We start from the raw sequence: 17,909 nt of genomic DNA, 5'->3' as shown, positions 1-17,909 counted from the left end.
TCAGGATTTCTTTCAGTGTTGTTTCTGATCTGTAATGATGGAAGACAGGGCTCGTTACTTTCAATCTTACATAGCTTTATAAACTAAGCCTAATATTTTTCACAGGCATAGGAAAAAATGAAATAGTGAATTCATGAGCTCTAAGAACAAAATGGGGTCTTTTTGCTAACAATCATGAAAATATTCCCTTGATGCCAGAAGTTAGTCCCTGTTAGGGAGCAGACATACCCGGTACAACGAGTGTGTCTGAAACAGCTCAGTCCAGTGGGAGGCACCTCCCATACGGTATTGCAGAATTCATTCCATCCACAAATAGATTGTCACTGTGACTTTCCAGAATGGCACACCGTGCCGATGTATTAAAAATGCTGATGGGAAAATGGAAACTTGAGAAATGTCTTATCTGTCAATTAAGTAATGTAGCCTCTTGGTTAGATTATAGCAATTCGAGGGCTTTTTGTTTTCTGCCAATGGAAATTTGACAGCTGTTTATAAAATATTTACATTCTGATTTCAGTCACATTGACAGTACTTTTGGGTCTTTGGAAGATGATAATTATATGTTAGGAAAATGTTTTAAAAATTGAAGCTGATCTGTTGAGAAGAAAGAATCTGTTTTTAAAATTGTGCAAAGGAACGGTTGAAAGAATTGGGTTCTCGGTGGGCATAGATGATCCCCAAGCCTTTGTCCAGAGGAAAGGGACCATAGATGAATTGAATAAGCTGGGCTGCAGAATCACTTGTCTTAATGGTACACCATGGACTTGAAGCTGAGGGCAGCGAGGCAAGATATCACTGGGGCTGTCTCGGTTATGGTCTTCAGTTAGGAGCTGGAAGCCTATGAAGCCTGCAAGAAGAGATCTCTGACCAGTGACATCATTGAGGAACAGAAAGATGTGCGGGGCTGATTGGCAGTGTTTCAGTTCCCACTGTACCGTCCACGGGCCGACTATCCTGAAGGACTGAAAGGACAGTGCCAAGGGTTTGCCTTCCACATCCCAGAATTCTACGATTCTGGTTTTCTCAACTGTGAGTTAGCCCTCCTTTCTTTAACCACGAGAGGCTTGGCTGAGACTTACACAAAAGCCAGAACCATTGGGGATTTTCAGTACTTCCTATGGCCTCTCCAGCATGGGACATGGCACTTCTGTGTATTTAAAGTTCCTGCTCCTCAGATCAGTTTTACTCTTGAGTTTGCATGAGAAGAAGAAAGAAAAGCAATGGTGGCATTATGAGCCCAGTGGCTGAAAACTGTCTGGAAGGCAGCGCCCACCCAGTGTATACCCCTTTAATGCTCGGGATGGAGACAGTTTCTGCCACTTGCACATCATCATAAGGACACCACACTGGGAGACCAAGCACACGCACAGGTAAGATGGTGCTGGCATTCAATCAAATGACAGCATAGTGTACCAGGTGGATTTAACAGTGTACTTGAGGCTTGTCTTCAGTCTGAAACAACCAGATCAAGGGTTTTGGTCATCATCCAGTTGTAGAGAACCCTATTCCAACAGATCATCATTCACCCAATTTTCTTCACCGTCACAGTGATTTCTAATTATCAGATAGTTCTCTGGCAGAGAGCTGGATTTGATACATATATATTGTGTGATATTTTGATATATGTTTACAATGTGTAATGATCAAATCAAGGTAATTAGCCTATCACCTGAGACACTTGTTATGGTGAGACCATTCAAAATCCTCTCTGATAGCTACCTTGAAATATACAATATCGCTACCTAAAAAAGTTGCACAAACGAAGCATTGCTACTTATATGAATGGATATACTTCTAATCAAAGACAGAAATAGATTTATGATCCCGAGACATAAGATAGATAATGTAAGGGAATACCTTGCCTGTTTGTGGGACCTTGGCCTTCCTTTCTTTCATTTTTTTTCAGTGTTTATTCATTTTTCAGGTACTTGAAAGGCAGAAAGACAAAGGGAAAGAAAGAGAGAAATATCTTCTATCTGCTGGTTCACTTCCCAAGTACCTGAAATAGCCAGGGATGGGTCAGGCCAAGGCCAGAAACCATGAACTCTATCCAGTCTCCAGCATGGGTGGCAGGAATCCGAGTACCTGAACCAGCTTCCGTTGCTTCCCAGGATGCAGTAATAGGAAACTGGATTAGAAGCAGAGTAGCCAGGACTGGCTGGAACTGGCACTCCAATATGGTGTATACAGTATCTAATATGGGACACATTGTGGCTTAACCTACTTTGCCAAAACACTTTGCCCCCTCAGCTTTTCTTAATAGCCCTGTACCCCAGTTACATGCCTCTTACACTTTTTCATTTTATTCATATAAAAATGGACACAGTGTAGCATATGTGTACATCAGATAAGATTGTGGGGATATATTTGGAGTTTTGTGAACAAAATTCAATATATATACTTGGTATTACAGGAAAAAAAAGTACTGGGAAAAAACACTAAATATTGAATTCTTACAGAATTTCCAAATAAAACCATTCCTTATGTTTCAGTTATAGGCATAAATTCACATGTAATTTTGTATTACCAGGTATTATATTACATTATACTATATATAGAATTGGTATGTCCTGTAATGCTTCACCTGTGGTCTCAAGGATCAAGTATCTTGATAGTCACTCTCTGTGTCATGCTTTGTAAGGACAAGTAGATATAGACAATGTGAAAACCCATTTATAAGCCATTCAAGAGTTTTCTATCATTGAAATTATATTTTAATAATATAACAGCTTTTAATTCCTTTCATTGACAAATAGAATGTGGAGACTTATTGGGATGTGGCAGAAGATTTTGGAACCCAGACTAAATTTTAAGGATCAACTATTTTTAAAATAATTGGAAAGCACATATCCATTTACAGCCTTCACTCTCAGAGTCTGGACTCCAATAAAAAGGTTTATCAGCTATAAATGGACAGAAGTGGGTATGGCCCTAAAAGCTAAGGAAGCAGGAGCGAAAGCATAATTGTAAGCCCTAATCCACACTGCTTCTTACCCTGCTTCCTTCCCACCCCTGAATTTTCCTGTACTCCCAAGGGACCCTTCTCTGAGCTCACACATGAGGACCCTCAGCCTGAAAATCCAAATATCTCCTTTTCACTGTGTTGCCCCTGCCCTTTGGCCACAGGCTGGCTCTTTGGTGTTTATGGGGAATGCAGCTGGTGAAGAGACCACTTTATGTGCTAGACAGGAGTGGACTCTGAACTTTGGGGCAAGGAAATCTGGGGGCCTGAGCCTATGAAACATAGTCTAAAGAGAAACAGACTGTATGTTTGTGGCTGTGTCCCTTGCAAAGGATTGAGTGAGCTGTCTAATGCAATGCTTTTCAAACCAAAATGCCTGTACATTCAGCTGTTAAGATAGAGATTCTGATCCAGAGAGGCTGAAGCAGCCCCGAGCTCTTACATTTCTGAGAAGCTCCCAGATCAAGCTGATGCTGTTGCTGACTGCCCTTTGAGTAGTGAGTTATAATGAACAGGGCTAGGTCAGGAGGAGGTACTGAGTGGAAATAGCTACTTAGGTGAAGGCAGAGAAGTGTACCTGCTGTGGCCAGCTTTTCTCAGCTGGAACCTTGAGGCTGGCCCTCCAAACCCTAACTCTTGCGTCTATTCCCTGCCCCTTAGCAATCTGCGTTCTAGTTCTCACATTGGCTCACAATCTATTCTATGATGGGCAACAACTCGTTTTGTGCTCATACACTGAATCTGATGTCAGCTGACAGAAACAATCTTGGCTGCACTCAGGACATTGCAGAAGTATAGCAGGTGCCAGGTATCCCCATCATACTGCAGCCTGTGTGTGTGTGTGTGTATTTGAAAATCAGAGTTACAGAGAGAGAGAAAGAGAGAGAGCTTCTATCTACTGGTACACTCCCCAGATGGCTGCAACTACCAAGACTGGGCCAAGTAGAAGACAGGAGCCAGGAGCTTCATCCGGGTCTCCCATAAACAGTTGGGCCATTTTCTGCTGCTTTTCCCAAGCCATTAGCAGGGAGCTGGATTGGCGGTGGAACATTGGGACTGGAACAGCTGACCATATGGGATGCATACCACACACACACACTCTTATAAAGGAACTTCTCATTTACTATCTCCATCTAATGTGCCTTTTTGAACTAAATACACAGCTTACCACATGGTATGCTACCATGCCATGGGATACAAGAATGATGCCAATATCCTCACGCCCCAGTGGCCAGCAGGACACACACAGGGCAAGGCACCAGTCCTCAGATGAAGGCATAGTTGAGTGTCAGGTGGCACCTTTACCTGCTACACCAAGATGCTAGCCTCTACAATAATTTTTAATGGCATTGTAATACATTCTATGAAAATAGATTGAAAAGCAAAATTAAACTTTTCAGAGATAACCCAGATAAAAATAATGCATTTAAAAGAAAACACGCATAAATTACCCAAAGAATGTTTAGACCTAAAAAAGAAATTCTATAGAAGGTACTAAACACAAAATTGGAAATCATACAGTATTTTCAAATAAAAGGAGCATTTGAAAAACATACCTTTTGCCGGCGCTGTGGGTTAACAGGCTAATCCTCCGCCTTGCGGTGCCGGCACACCGGGTTCTAGTCCTGGTTCGGGCGCCGGATTCTATCCCGGTTGCCCCTCTTCCAGGCCAGCTCCCTGCTATGGCCCGGGAAGGCAGTGGAGGATGGCCCAAGTCCTTGGGCCCTGCACCCGCATGGGAGACCAGGAGAAGTACCTGGCTCCTGGCTTCAGATCAGCGAGATGCGCCGGCCACAGCGGCCATTGGAGGGTGAACCAATGGCAAAAAGGAAGACCTTTCTCTCTCTGTCTCTCTCTCTCACTATCTACTCTGCCTGTTAAAAAAAAAAATCTTAAAAAAAAGAAAAACATACCTCTGATATGCTATACCAAATACCAATACAAAAATAAAAAAAGGTTATGTGATCAAAATGCATCACAGAATATCATTTCCAAAGGAAACAAAATGCAATCAAAATAAGAATATCAAAAATAAATTTTACAGTTACTATAAAAATCATAACAAAAAAAGCCATAGGAAAACCAGGAATAATCAGGTAAAGTAATATGAATAATTACTTTCCTAAAAATACAGACTTGGCATTTGTAGGTGGTACTTTTTAAACTAAAAATCGATTTTTGACACAGTTCTGTAATGTGGGAAAATTAAATCACATTCCAAGGGACATGAGAGAGCTCTTAGTTTTATAAAGCAAAAAAATTGGAAATGAACTTGAAAGTTAAACACATGACCTGAGTACCAAAGAGTGTGCATCACATATACAAGTCTAAGAAGAAATAAATTCAAATCACATAGAATAACTTGAAAAAGACAGCTTATAATGTGATAAAAGAAGAATGCTGTGCTTGTCCTGATATTTACATCCCAGTGTATCATAGAAAAAAGAAAATTCAATTTACACAATTTCTTATTATTCTGGGACTTCAAATCTTACCCAATTTGACATCTCCTTTCAGCAAAATAGTTACTCAATCCCTGCTGTTATGTTCCTGAGATTACAAAATTTCAGATGAGTGGAACTAGTGCTTTCATACACAGCCTCTATCATTGGAGTATGGTTTTGACGATAATCTACACACATTTTTTAACTGCTATCATTTGTTAAATATGACACCAGATATTATGATATAATCAAATTGTCATGATTTATTATCCTCAGTGTGTTTGGATTCCTGATGCTTTTGTATTTGTAGGCACATACAAGATTTCGGAAAATGTGAAAAGGTTGTATTAATTGGCAAGCCTAGATAGAATAAAAGGTAACATTATGATATGGCTTCAGAGGCAGAGAATATTCACCCATAAGAAGAGGGTAGGGGACCAGTGCTGTGGCTTAGCCGGTGGAACCGCCACCTGTGGTCCTGGTCTCCATATGGGCATCTGTTCCGGGGTTTTGGCTGCTTCACTTCCCATCCGTTTCCCGCTTGGTGGCCCTGAGGGAGCAGTGGAGGATTGAGACCCTCCCCTCAACATGAGGGACCCAGAGGAAGCCCAGCTCCGGCCATTGTGGCAATTTGGGGAGTGGACCAGCAAATGGAAAGATGTTTCTCTGTCTCTCTCTCTGTCTCTCTCTGTCTTTCTCTCTCTCTAGCTCTGCCTTTCAAATAGATAAATAAATCTTTTTCTAAAAAGAAAAGAAAAAAAAGAAGAGGGGACAGTTTATGAGACTTGAGACAGGGCAAGATTTATTTGGCAAAAATAAATAAATAGAGATCATTGCAGGGTAACTTAAGTATGAAGTATAATTAATGAGACAGCTTCAGTTATGATGTATGTGGACACGAGGAGAGGACTACCAGAATGATGAAGTTAGGGAAAGAATGAGAAGGACTTTGTGTACCTAAGGAAGCCTGGTTTTTATCTTAAAAATACAATAAGATCACTGAAAGAGTTTGAGGAGAGGAATAACGTAAGGAAAATTAACTGGACAGCAATATGTGAAAATACGTGCAAGATGGTGATAGGTGGAGTCTTCAAAAGGCGTTTGGCAATGTTTATTATAAAAAGCATTCATGAGTTCAAAAAAATTTTTGCACCAACAATAAATCACCTAGTTCCATTTTCTACTAGTAGTTCCATTTTGTGCTAGTAGCTGTATCAGGGGAAGAAGTGAAGAGCTAAAACAAGGGGAAACCAGCAGCAGAGAGAGGCCAGGACAGATGCGGAGGCACCAGGAAGTCTGGATCCCGTTCTTTGCTCCTTCAGTTTTCTGTTCCCTCTCTCCTGTGTCATCACACTTTTTCTTTTATCTTCTTCTTCTCTTTTTTTTTTCCTCTCATGCAAGGGTACTTCAGAAAGTTCTTGGAAAAATGGAATTAAAAATACAAGTTTATTTCAGTGCAGAAAATTGAAATCAATGCACATTTTTATAAAGTACAGCTTTTCACCTATTAAGCAAATTTTTTACCACAAACCTTTTACCAACAATTTTTAGCACCAATATTGTTCATACCCTTAACTTTATTTTTCTCAAGAGCTTTTTGAAGTACCCTCGTATCTAAGTGCAAAACAGTTTTGAATCACATAGAAAAAGTAGACAGTGCATTTCTCACCCACCGCCCTTCTCTCCGCCACCCTGACCCCATTCCTCCAATTTAAATCCAATTCTTCTCCTCAACCTACTGCAATTTGACCTTTAATCTCACCACTTCTTTCCAAGGGCAGTTGGGGAAATGAATAAAGATGTTTTAGTTGATAAACCCCAAGAATCTGAGGTCCTTAACTTTCATGTTGTCTTTACAAATTTTATTCCCTCTTTCCTGGAACTTTAAGAAGGTTTTGTCTCATTGAATCTGTTTATAACTCTTATTTCTGTCAATTGACTCATGTTTTCTCTCCCTCTCCCTACTTTTCTCCTCTCTGTCCCCCTCCCTTTTTCTTTCACTTTTATTTTTCTGTGTACTGCTCACAGGACAATCCACTTTCCTGACCCCAAAGTTCCTTCAGAATTCTTTTCTTTTTATTTCACTTCACTTCCAGGCTTCAACTTTGATCTTTAGCCCAATGACGTCAATTTGCCAGCCCAGTTTCCCTCATCTACATCTATGTATCCAACTGGCCAGCTCCATGTATATTTTCTCTCAAGCACAAGTCAGAATGGAAAAAACTGAATTCCCTGCCTCTACCTATTTGTCCATATTTCCACCCTAGCCTTTTGTGTTATTTTGGTGCAACCCAGAAACTAGAAGCATCTTTTATCTTTCTGAAATGAAAATCTAATAATTAAAATTGAGCCACTACCTAGCTGGATGCTGTACATCATGCTTCTCAATTCTTTTGATCTATAAAATGGAAACAATAATAGCACCTGTCTTACAGGAATGTTGTAACAATACAGCTTGAGTATCCCTTACCTGAAATGTTTGGGGCCAGAAGTGCTTCACATTTTGGATTGTTTAGATTTAGGACAATTACATATACCTAATGAGATCTCTTAGGGATGAGACCCAATTCTAAACATGAAATTTACTTATGCTAAATATACACCTTTATGCATATTTTATACAGTATTTTAGAGTGCCTGTAGATGTAGAATTTTCCGCTTGTGGCATCATATCTACACTCAAAAAAGTCTTATGATTTGGGGGAATTTTTGATTTCAGATTTCTGATTAGGTTTGCTCAACTGATCAGAACTGGCATATTGTAAACCCTCAATAAATATTAAGAGTTTTGTTGTTTAAAAGTACTTATATTCCATGTTGGCTTAAAAAAAACTAATCTTCTGAGTTTTTTTTTACCTTAATCTCCAGCTTCATTGTCCACTACATCATAACTTCAAAGCTGCCCTCCACTCTTAAAAAAAAAGACCTTCTAGGACATCATCCTGTACCCCTTCCATCCCCAAGCTCAACAATGCTTCTTTCCATAACTAGATCATGTCTTCACTTTGATCTTTTCCACTGTTGTTCTAGAGTACATTCTAGAGTATGTTTCAGAGTAAATTCATGACATCTCTTCCTGCCTCATTATCTCCAAGTCTAAACTAGTTTTCTTCCCCATACTCCTAAAAAATTAGTTTTTCTGTATTGTCATAGAGATTTCACTCTCCATTGCCATTGTGTACACATCTTTGCCCCTCAGGTAAAGGCAGCTCCTTGGTGGTAGAGGATGAACACTTTCTCTTTAAGTGGGAGTGATTTTCAGAGAAGACAACAAAAGAGAATAAGCAGTCACATGCATCCTTTGTACATCTAGAAGTGGCCGTGAACAGAGGCGAGTTGGCACTACCACAGATTGCCCATGTGCATTGATTTGGGGTGGCTAAAAAAGTGGAGAGCTAAAGAGGAAAACATGAAAGAGAAAATGGTGTTATCAATGCAAGTTTTAACTCTGGTGAAAATGAAAACATGAGTTAAAAAAGGAAGCCAGTTGGTAGATTGTTCACAGGGGATTAGAGTAGAAGTGACTGACACAGGGCAGCTGGCAAGACAGAAGAACTCATGCTGCCTGGCTAAAAAAGAAGTATGTGTATAAAATCTTCTAGAAGACTTAAAAACAACGAGTTTTCAATCTCAAGATTGAGGAAAGATAAGACCAATACCCACATAGATAACTCATAGAAATCAGACATGGTTACATTGACATACACACAGGCTGAATGAGTCAGTGCTTTTTTGTTGTGATTCACAAATGTATCTCTATATGTGGGAATATCACACGATGATAGTGTATTATACAAAAAAATCTTCCAATTATTCATAGAAACTGTGTATTTTGGAAAGTTATGCATGGGTTTCACAGTTTTTGCAAAAAATAAACTTTTTTAATGTTTATTTGTTTTTATTCGTAAGAAAGGCAAACCAACAGGCTGAGACAGAGAGAGGGAGAGAGAGATTTTCCATATACTGCTTCACTCTCCAAATACCCAAATAGAAAGGACTGGGCCACATCAAAGCCAGACGCCAATGGATCCATTCAGGTCTCCCATGTGGGTGACAGAAACCCAAGTACTTGAGCCATCATCTGCTTCCTCTTAGGGTGTGTGTTAGCAAGAAGCTGGATTGGAAGTAGAGGACCAGGATGGAACCCAGGCACTCCAATGTGTAAACCAATGCCACAACAACTGTTCCAAGCTTATCTTTTAATTCTATTTTTCTGAGAACTTTATGAAGTTCTTTCACATATGTGTATTATACATTTCAAGTATTTTCATCATAGTAGTATAATGTTTATTAAATAAATATTGGCAGTTATTATGTATCCCTCTAAAATTCTCATGTTGAAATCCTAGCCCTCCAGTTATAATCAAAACAGCCTGATACTGGTATAAAAATAGATGGGTAGACCAATGGAACAGAATAGAAACCCCGAAAATCAATCCGAACATCTACAACCAACTCATATTCGACAAAGGAGCTAAAACCAACCCCTGGAACAAGGACAGCCTCTTCAACAAATGGTGCTGGGAAAACTGGATATCCACAGGGTCAAGTATGAAGCAAGACCCCTATCTTATACCATATACAAAAATCCACTCAATGTGGATTAAAGATCTAAATCTATACCACAATACCATCAAATTAATCAAGAGCATAGAGGAAACCCTTCAAGACATTGGCACAGGCAAAGAATTCCTGGAAAAGACCCTAGAGGCACAGGTAGTCAAAGCCAAAATGAACAAATGGGATTACCTCAAATTGAAAAGTTTCTGTACAGCAAAAGAAACAGTCAGGAAAGTGAAGAGGCAACCAACAGAATGGGAGAAATTATTTGCAAACTACACAACTGATAAAGGATTAATAACCAGAATCTATAAAATAATCAAGAAATTCCACAGTAACAAAGCAAGCAACCCAATAAAAAAATGGGCCAAGGACCTTAACAGGCGTTTTTCAAAAGAGGATATCGAAATGGCCAACAGACACATGAAAAAATGCTATGGCTCTCTAGCCATCAGGGAAATGCAAATCAAAACCACAATGAGGTTTCACCTCACCCCAGTTAGAGTGACCCTCAAGCAGAAGTCAACAAACAACAAATGCTTGAGAGAATGTGGGGAAAAGGGCACCCTAACCCACTATTGGTGGGAATGTAAACTGGTAAAGCCACGGTGGAAAACAGTATGGAGATACTTCAAAAATCTGAATATAGACCTACCTTATAACCCAGCCATCCCACTACTGAGAATTTACCCAAGGGAAATGAAGTCAGTAAACAAAAGAACTGTCTGCACCTCCATGTTTATTGCAGCTCAATTCACAATAGTTAAGACATGGAAGCAATCTAAATGTTCATCAACCAAAGACTGGATAAAGAAATTGTGGGATATGTACACCATGGAATGCTACACAGCAGTAAAAAAGAATGAAATCCAGTCCTTTACAACAAAATGGAGCAAGCTGGAAAACCTCATACTTAGTGAAATAACCCACTCCCAAAGAGACAAACACCATATGTTCTCCCTGATTTGGGAGAATTAATAACACTCTTAAAATGAAAGCTATAGAAGTGAAATTGTCACTTTTAGAATCAGTGTCTTCAAGAGTCCTTGACCTGATTGTTGAGGGACAGTTTACCATTATTACGTTTTACTCTGTATATCCTTTATGTTTTGTTTTGTTGGTTTTTTTTTCTCTGTTTTCTTTCTTTCTCTTTCTCTTCATACTATATGCTGAACTCTCTATGTAACACAGAGTTAATTATATATATATATTTTAAGGCAATTGGAAAAAGAAACCAGTTATAAATAAGAGGGAGAATAAGAGATGGAGGAGGTAGTCTATAACTGTAAAATAGTCTAGTTTTGCATACAGCCATACAGACTTACTTCAAAGAGTACAGTCTAAGAACTAGTCATGGGGCTCCAAACCCGTAAGAATCAGGGATATAAACCTCATCTTCACTGTTAAAATGATAATATTAAATGTTAAAGGCAACGAATAGATCAGTCTAAGTTTAAGAGGGATGGTATAAATAACATCAAGTACCTGGTAAAAATTATAGAATTAAAAAGGAAGGAAGGACCAACGTGGGGAGCAGTCCACACAGCAGACTCCTAGAATGAACATTCATAGTAAATAACACTCTGACCTCAGAATCAACCCTTAAGGCTTCCTGGTTGAGCTGAAAGGCCTGTGAGAGCATTTCAGGCATGGAAAGCCAAGACTCTGTGACAAAAAATATCCAAACAGAGGATCTCTGTGAGACCTCAGAGGAAAGAATGGGTCATCAAAGAAGGAGACAATCTTCTCTGAAAGGAGGAGAGAACATCCACTTTGCTTATGTCTGTGTCCAAATACCGATGGAGTCTATGGTCACAAAAGGCTTCCATAGCCTTGGTAGCCCTTGGCAGGAGCCTCGGATGATCACTGATGTCATAAAAAAGAGTGTTAATTTTAAAGGAACAACAGTAGTCACTGTGCACTTGCTCCCCAGATAGGACTGCTTTCCCTATTGAATTGTAATATGAGAATTGACTGCAAATTTTCTCCCCAAACTGTACTCTGTGTGTTGTGTGTGTGTGGGGGGGCAAATTGTTGAAATATATGATTAGCATGGAGTTGGTCCTCTGTATATAAAGTCATACTAAAAATTAACCATAATGAAGAAGGAAATGGGAGAGAGAGAGGGAGGTAGGATGGGAGCTGGGGGGGGGGGGGATGGGGAAAAGAACTACTATATTCCTAAAGTTGTAAGTTGTATCTATGTAAAAATGTATTCATTAAATAAAAATTTTAAAGAAAAAGATTGACATAAAACTAAAAAAAAAAAAAAAAAAAAAAGAAATCCTAGCCTTCTGGGTGATCATTTGGCTCAGCTCTTAAGCCACCCCTTGGAATACCTTCATCCTGTATCAGAGTGCCAGGATTTGAGTCCCAGCTCTGCTTTCCATTGCAGCTTCCTGCTGATGCACATCCTGGCAAGCAGCAGATGGTAGCTCAAATACTTAGGTCCTTGTCACACACATGAGAGACCTAGGTGGAGTTCTGGGCTTTGGTCTTCAGCCTGGCCTGGCTTAGCCTTAGATTTTGAAAGCATTTGTGGAACGAATCAAGGAATGGAAGACCGTGTGTGTGTGTGTGTGTGTGTCTGCCTTTCAAAAATTGATATAATTAAAAAGAAAGAAAAAGGAAATCTTCCCTGTCAGCATGATGGTATTAGGAAGTGAACAGTTCTTAAAGGCAGAGCTCTCACAAATGGGATTAGTGCTCATACAGACTGTTCTCAAAGGAGCTGATCCACTCCTTACACCACTGAGTGAGGGCTCAGTGAAAAAGTACTGCCTGTGAACCAGAAGCAGGTCCTCGCAGGACAGTAAATCTGCTGGTATCTTATCTTGAACTTCTCATCCTCTAAAACTGTGAGAAATAAATTCCAGTGGTTTATGACCTATTTAGATTATAGATTTTGTTGTGGCAGCCCAAACAGAATAAGACAGCAGAAAAAATTATTGAAATGAGTTTAAAAATAGAGTTGAGGGTAAGGAATAGAAGCAGGTGGTAGAGACAGCTTTGTCAGCAAGCATGATCTTTAAGGGGAGTAGCAAAATGATGTGGTGGTGGTTGTTGTATGGATGGAAGAGGTGGTACCAGGAGCCAAGTTTTTAAAGCAAGGAGATATCAAAGGCTTTTTATGAAAAGATGGAATTAATTCAGGAAGGAAGAATATACTGATAACTGGATAAAATTGATTGAAGAATAATGCAAGAACAAAGGCATGGGTGAGCCCTGGGGGACCAGAGGGGAGGCAGAGTTCCTGGGCACAGGCATTGGTGGATGCATAGCTAGTGATAGCCACAAAAGGAGGGAAAATAATTACTTTTCTCAACTACAATGGACTGAGCACCATGGCACTAGGCTCCATAGACATAGAACATAGAATTCTTTTTTTTTTTTTTTTTTTTTTGAGAGGCAGAGTGGACAGTGAGAGAGAGAGACAGAAAGGTCTTCCTTTGCCGTTGGTTCACCCTCCAATGGCTGCCGCAGCCAGCGCACTGTGACTGGCGCACCGTGCTGATCCGAAGGCAGGAGCCAGGTGCCTCTCCTGGTCTCCCATGGGGTGCAGGGCCCAAGCACTTGGGTCATCCTCCACTGAACTCCCAGGCCATAGCAGAGAGCTGGCCTGGAAGAGGGCAACCGGGACAGAATCTGGCGCCCCGACCGGGACTAGAACCCTGTATGCCGGCGCCACTAGGCGGAGGATTAGCCTGTTGAGCCACGGCGCCGGCCTCATAGAATTTTAATCATGGCCGGCACTGCGCCGCAGCTCACTTGGCTAATACTCTGCCTGCGGCACTGGCACCTGAGTTCTAGTCCCAGTTGGGGTGCCGGATTCTGTCCCAGTTGCTCCTCTTCCAGTCCAGCTCTCTGCTGTGGCCCAGGAAGGCAGTGGAGGATGGCCCAAGTGCTTGGGCCCTGTACCCGCTTGGGAGACCAGGAGGAAGCACCTGGCTTTGGATCGGTGCAACCACCAGCCGCAGCGGCCACCTCGGGGGTGAACCAACAGAAGGAAGACCTCTCTCTCTCTCTCACTGTCTAACTCTGCCTGTCCAAAAAAAAAATTGTGATCATTTAAAGTTGTCGTGTGACTTAGAAAAACGATTCTTAAGAAAGCAGGCAAGCCAAATTCACAGTAACTGAGCCCAGGAGACTTGTCCTCAGGCTTCTGTGTCCTGGCCCTGTCACTTTCCTTCCAAGAAGCAGCACTCTCATCAGGGTAGCTGGGGAGCATCAGAGACCAGAGCTCAGGTTCTGTACCCAGATACTATGCTGGAAGCTCAGCTCTTTCAGTGACTGGTGTATAAGTTGTGATCATGCACTTAGCCCTTCATGCCTCAAAATTTCTTCTGACATGGACGCTATAAAATGATCCTTCTGTCAGGTCAGGTGAACTATCAGTGAGAATAACGTCAAGTTCATGGAATCAAATCTGCTACATATCTGTCATTCCCAGTACTATTAGTGTTTATTATTTCTTTTCTCCAAGCCTTAGTTTCTTATCTGCTAAATGAAGACAAATAAAACACAAGATTATCTTGATGATAAAGAAAAAAATTGCAGGAAAAATCCCAGGCACACACAAGTAAGCATGAAGGAGATGAAAGAAGATGAGTGTCAGGGATGACTTAGACCTTGCAGTTTTCTTTTCTTTTCTTTTCTTTTTTTTTTTTTTTTTTTTTTGACAGGCAGAGTGGACAGTGAGAGAGAGACAGAGAGAAAGGTCTTCCTTTTTGCCGTTGGTTCACCCTCCAATGGCCGCCGCGGTAGCACGCTGCGGCCGGCGCACCACGCTGATCCGATGGCAGGAGCCAGGTGCTTCTCCTGGTCTCCCATGGGGTGCAGGGCCCAAGCACTTGGGCCATCCTCCACTGAACTCCCTGGCCACAGCAGAGAGCTGGCCTGGAAGAGGGGCAACCGGGACAGGATCAGTGCCCCGACCGGGACTAGAACCCGGTGTGCCGGCGCCGCAAGGCGGAGGATTAGCCTAGTGAGCCACGGCGCCTGCCCTAGACCTTGCAGTTTTCTGTGAACAATGGGGGAAGAACATGGTTTGTGATGGGAATGCAACATTTAAACTTGGTTGGTAAGAGAATGGAAGACAAAGCTGATATGATGCTAATAAATGTGAAGCTGATTAATTTAATCAAAATGGATTCATTTTCACATCAAGAAAGGCGAAGGGAGATTTTGTGTGTGCATGGACACATTTTAGAACAAATAGTTACAGAGGCTAACTTAATCTAATGAGATTCTATATTGGGAAGTGGCAGTAATTACCACATTATATTGCAGCATTTGAATGAATGGGCAAAACAAACTTGAAACTAAGTTTAAGTAAAGTACTGTGGTTTATATTTTCACAAAAAATTAATATAAATTAGTGTATTAAAATATGTGCAAATTGTATACATGTACACATCCATGAATACACACATGCGATTGCACACACACATCTGTTTTGAGGATTAAATGGAACATAAGGATTCTTAGATCAAGCGTAGCACAGTACCTGGTACACAGCAGATACCAGACAATTATGGAAGAATGAATAAATAAAACCTCTGTTTGCCACTTATTGAACTTATATTGGAGATCTTCATCTTAGGGGAAAAATGGCCATTTCTATTAGTTTCTTGATAAATTAAATACCAGTTTTTGCATAACAGAAAGATATATAATTAGGGAATTACATGTAGAGAAATGTCATTTTGTTAATGGAATGGAAAGTAAAAGTTTATTCAGCAATAGTAGGAAACAATCAGGACAAACAAAAAAAAAAAAAAAGGCAAGCATAGTGGTAGAGCAAGTTAAGCCACTGTTTGGGATGTCTGCATTCCATATTTAAGTGTCTGTACAAATTCCCACTCCTTTGCTTCTGATCCAGCTTCCTGCTTAGGCACCTGGGAAAGCAGTGGATGGTGGCCTTGCCATCCACATGGGAGATCCAGATGGAGTTCCTGGTTTCTGGCCTTGGCCTGGCCTGGTCTGGCAGTTGCAGGCATTAGGGAGTGAACCAGGAGATGGAAGATCTCTCTGTCTCTGCCTTTCTGTCTGCCACTCTGCCTTCCAAATCCATCAATAAATCTAAAAAAGCAAAAGCAGAACATTGTGAAACACAAATAATGTAACATGGGCAGGATTGTGGTCAGTTCGAAGATGAGAGATTGTGCACAATGATGCCATTAAGCAGTCCCTGGAATACTGTTGTGTGTGCTTCAGAGTGAAAGTATTTTCATGGTGCACAAGAAAGGCATGACTTAAAGCTGAGGCGGTGGAGTCTGGCAGAGGGCATGGTGAAGTGTGTTCAGAGAAGACTGAACAGTAGGCTCAGCTACAGTGGAGTCAAGATTCCTCTCCGCTTCCTTCTTATCTCTAGAATGGGAGCTCCATGTGATTTGAGGGACAAATGCCTTTGCTAGGGGGAGCATAACAAAACTGGTGCTCAGAGTGTGGTCTGGGTACCAGCAGCAGGAGCATCACCTGCAAACTTATCAGGAATGCAGAACCCTGGGCACCAACCCTGCCTTAGTGAATGAGTCTGCAGGTAAGCTGTTCCATGTGACTCATCAGTACACTACAGTTTGAGAAACACTGACATTGAGGCTAGCAGTGTGGTCTTAAAAGCACATGGTCCTTGATTCCAGTCCCCATTCCAACCTGGGAAAGCTAATTCTCTAATTTCCTTTCCTCATCTCTATCATGTGGTCACAGGTACCTCATGAAGACTATTAGGAGAGATAAATGAAGTCGTTACATGTAAGGTGTTTGTTTATTTATTTATTTTTTAAAGTGAAGAGTCAACCTCTTTTTTTAAAATTTTTTTGACAGGCAGAGTGGATAGTGAGAGAGAGAGAGACAGAAAGGTCTTCCTTTTCCGTTGGTTCACCCCCCAATGGCCGCCGCTGCCGAAGCCAGGAGCCAGGTGCTTCTCCTGGTCTCCCATGCGGGTGCAGGACCCAAGCACTTGGGCCATCCTCCACTGCACTCCTGGGCCACAGCAGAGAGCTGGACTGGAAGAGGAGCAACAGGGACAGAATCCAGCGCCCTGACCGGGACTAGAACCTGGTGTGCCGGCACCACAGGTGGAGGATTAGCCTATTGAGCCGCGGCGCCGGCCGTAAGGTGTTTATGTAGTACTTACCTTTTAGGAGGCTTGCAATGCATGTTATCTGTTTTTATGTCCCCTGTGCTGAACAAGGCCAAAAGGAAATAGGAATAATAGTTCTCTGTGTGACCTTTTGCTTTACTTTCTCAACCCTATGGTCACTTTGAAAAGAAAAAAATAGTTAGATTTATCTTCAGGCATCAGCTTACCAGTGGCTTGAATAACCTTACCAAGCTTCCTTCACTGCTAAATGTTACTGCTACCTGCATTACCATGGCCAAGTCACTTAACCTCTTCACACCTCCTAGTCTGCTCCAGTAGTATTTAGCCTACCTCACAGAGTTGTGACTGTCAAGGGAAGTGCTCCAGAAACACTTCATAGTTAGACAGCTAAGAACAAATTTATTAAGGAACTACTGCCGTAGAAGAAAAGAGACCTCAAGGACGGGACTGGGCTCAACACAGCATGGAGAAACAGTGAGCAGGGTGGTGTAAGTGCATAGAAAATTACTCAGAGGAGCAGTTAGTAAGGGAAAATCAGGCCTAAGGAGATATTTCAGTTATTCAGACCTGATAGGATTTTTCTTGAAGGCAGGTCAGAGAGATCAGACCTCATCTGGGGGATAGTGAGGAATGAGAAGATGAGCATATCTAGAGAATAGTCAGACATGGAGGATGGGGTTTCTCAATTAACCACCGCAGGGGGATTCTCATTCAGACTGGGTGATGCAGCAACAGACACGTAAGTACAAGGTCCATGTCCACTTGGGAAGAGGGTTCAGAGGAACTTGACTAAAGCTTGGTCAAGGGAAGACCCATCCTTAGAGAAAACAGGGGCTCT

The 17,909-nt window shown here is 41.3% G+C and overlaps 1 pseudogene; it reads left to right on the top strand.

Annotated features, from left to right (window-relative positions):
* Positions 1 to 711: 711 nt before the first annotated feature.
* Positions 712 to 1,292, top strand: LOC133773440 (ribosyldihydronicotinamide dehydrogenase [quinone]-like; annotated as a pseudogene).
* The last annotated feature ends 16,617 nt before the right edge of the window (positions 1,293 to 17,909 follow it).

Source organism: Lepus europaeus, chromosome 14 (genome assembly GCF_033115175.1).
Source record: "Lepus europaeus isolate LE1 chromosome 14, mLepTim1.pri, whole genome shotgun sequence".
NCBI classification, from domain to species: Eukaryota; Metazoa; Chordata; class Mammalia; order Lagomorpha; family Leporidae; genus Lepus; species Lepus europaeus.
This window is presented reverse-complemented; position numbering and strand designations above follow the sequence as displayed.